The 2,752-nt window shown below is 31.0% G+C and overlaps 1 long non-coding RNA gene across 1 annotated transcript; it reads left to right on the forward strand.

Moving 5' to 3' along the window:
• Positions 1-228: 228 nt before the first annotated feature.
• Positions 229-2,543, forward strand: LOC310888994. Its single transcript, XR_014576303.1, has 2 exons — positions 229-816; positions 1,218-2,543. It is a non-coding gene; the product is annotated as an uncharacterized lncRNA (long non-coding RNA).
• The last annotated feature ends 209 nt before the right edge of the window (positions 2,544-2,752 follow it).

The raw sequence follows: 2,752 nt of genomic DNA on the forward strand, positions 1-2,752 counted from the left end.
CATTAGTATACTATTGTACATGCTTGTTTATCAAATGCTCAGAAACTTCTAAATTTGTATGATGTTAAATTGAAATGTAAATGTTTTAAACTTTTGTTCATTGTAAACAGAAAGACAAAGAATATTTGAGTGATTTTTAAAATATTCTTTTTACTACTTAATTTTAGGTTTTGAATGTCAAGATTTAGTTCTTTCATCTTAAATGTCCAAAGATTTAGGTTTGTGATTTTAACATTCTGTGCTTTGATGATAATTGCCTTGTGGTGATGTTTAGCTTTTACTGAAAACAAATAAACAACAATAACAAAATGAAACAATAGCAACAACAAGAACACCCCAAACCCTCCAAAACATTATTTCATGTGATTTTCCTTGCTTATTCACTGAAAAGGTAAGTGTATGTAGCATGTTAAGGCTTTTCTTAATTTGTAAAATATAAAGATGCATCTAAGTAGGCAAATATCATGATAATATCCAGGAGTAATTGAGATCTAAGATACAGAAAAGGAAATTGTAAAGTAGGAGAGACACAGGTAGTAAGCAGATAAAACAGGAGAGATGAAATGAGGTTATCAGCACTTGTATTATAACGAACATCTGACAAACACAGCTGCAGTGATGATCAACAGCTGCATGAGAAAGGAAAAGTCCCTGAAATTGAGGACATTTTCAAGGTCGCGGAGAAGAAACCATCAGCAACTGAAATGAGGAAGTCATTAAGTTGGTGGAGGAGAGTAATTTCCTTGTGAAGGCCACAGAAAAATCCCGATTAAAATCAGTCAAGGGTATTGTTGTGTGCAAAATGTTTCTGAGATGGTAAGAGGCTACTTTCTTGAACCTTTTTTCCTGCGAATGCAGAAATTAGAGATTTTCTTTAAGGTCAAGCGAGATTTGTAAAGGATTTGTAGCTCTTTACGCTATTTTTTCTGTTTTATGTGTATATATATATATATATTTCTTGGGTTTATCACATCTACAACATTAAAATAGACAAAATATAAATTCAGATAGCTCATGGAAAATGTTGAGTAGATAGTGGAAGAGAGAACAGACATTGACAATGTTAACAGTAAATGAAAGATGTTAAAAAGAAGCATGCTGTTAAAAGCTGTGCAGTTTTATAAAACTGATTGATATCTGGAGACTTGACTGATAGTGAAGACTAAAACATGGAAATTTAGGAAAAAAGTCCATTTTTAATGTTCCTTTGATAATAGGTCAAAGCCGGAGAATATTTCAACAACAGAAAAATGCCCACTGGGTTGATGTGTCCTGCATGTACACAGCAGAATGGAAACAAACAAACAAAAGAACTTACAAGACAGTGTTAGAAGAGATTGTAATGTATAATAAAGATGAATTAGGGGATATGTTTATCTGTGTATTTCTTAAAGGTTGTAATGACTTTATTTAGTCTTGTACTAAACTGTATTGTTATGGAGGAAATGATGAAAATAAAGACTGCAAATCTGTGAGGTAGTTAATTAGGGAGAGATCATAAGATATTATTGGGGGATTAAAAATATCCAGTAATATCAAGTGGTTTGTAATTAGCACAGTGGATTTAAAGAATAGAATGGAAAAAAAAATAGGTAATGCAGAAAAAATAAAGACTGTCTTCTGATATTTTTTGTGTGTAGAAAGATCACAAAAATAAATCCAAAGGTAAATGCATTTGCTTATTTTACTTTAATAAAACTTACGACAAAAAATGTTTACTTTCTGGTTACTTTCTTAGCTTATTTTATGTGGATCCATGTTGCTCCCAAATTAATTGTGTTTTTATTAGTATTTTGAACATATACTGAGACTGTTAAACCAATTCATACAGTTGGTGGAATATCAGAGTCCTTGTCTTGAAAAGAATACTCAGATGTGCATCCTTGGCAAATACAGTGTGATAATGATTTCTGACTGAACATTTGTCCTCTATCAAATTTCTTTTATAATTATTTTTCAGTTTTTTTTTTTTAAGGTTACCTAATGACAGGCATCATCAGAAGTAATGTTTCATCTGTTTTTGTACCCTACATTTTTTCAATCTGTCTTACATCTTGTACAGTTTGACATAACTCAAATAGTGTCTTTTGCTGAACATCCCCAAATACCTGGCATTTTTACTGATACCATTGTTAATCTCTGTGAAGGGAGTTCTTGCTGCTGCATGCAAAATGGCTGGTTTCCAGGGATGCGTATGTGAGGTCAATGCAACAGCTGAAAAAAAAGGAAAAACTAAACATTGTATCATACTAAAATATTATCCATGATAAAGTATGTAATATGCTAATTGTTTTGACATATATATGTACATAAATATGCTATTCATTACTTCATCTTAAAATATCTTAATATTTTATATTCTATTTACATACATTGACTATATATATATACACTTTTAATGATGTAAAAAATGTGTGAATACAATGGATGTGTATATAGATTATCCTCTTCATATTAAAAATGCAAACATTGTTGAAGGGAAATAAATAGAAATGGACTATCAGCCAGGAGAGTGAAACTGTCTTATCTAGTCCTATTGACAATCCTGAATGAAATAATTACAGATGGATACAAAAACGTCTAATGCTACCATTAAATGGTTCCAAAAAAAAGGACAGGAATGATGAAAAATATGATAATGCTGTTACCACTGACTGTTAATAACATTCAAGTTAGGGCACTTCACCTACACATATGTTTCCAGAATTTATGGTATCCTTCAAAACATTTTTTTTTTCTTTCCCTTTTTTGT

The sequence above is a fragment of the Anser anser genome (assembly GCF_964211835.1).
Source record: "Anser anser genome assembly, chromosome: Z".
Taxonomy (NCBI): domain Eukaryota; kingdom Metazoa; phylum Chordata; class Aves; order Anseriformes; family Anatidae; genus Anser; species Anser anser.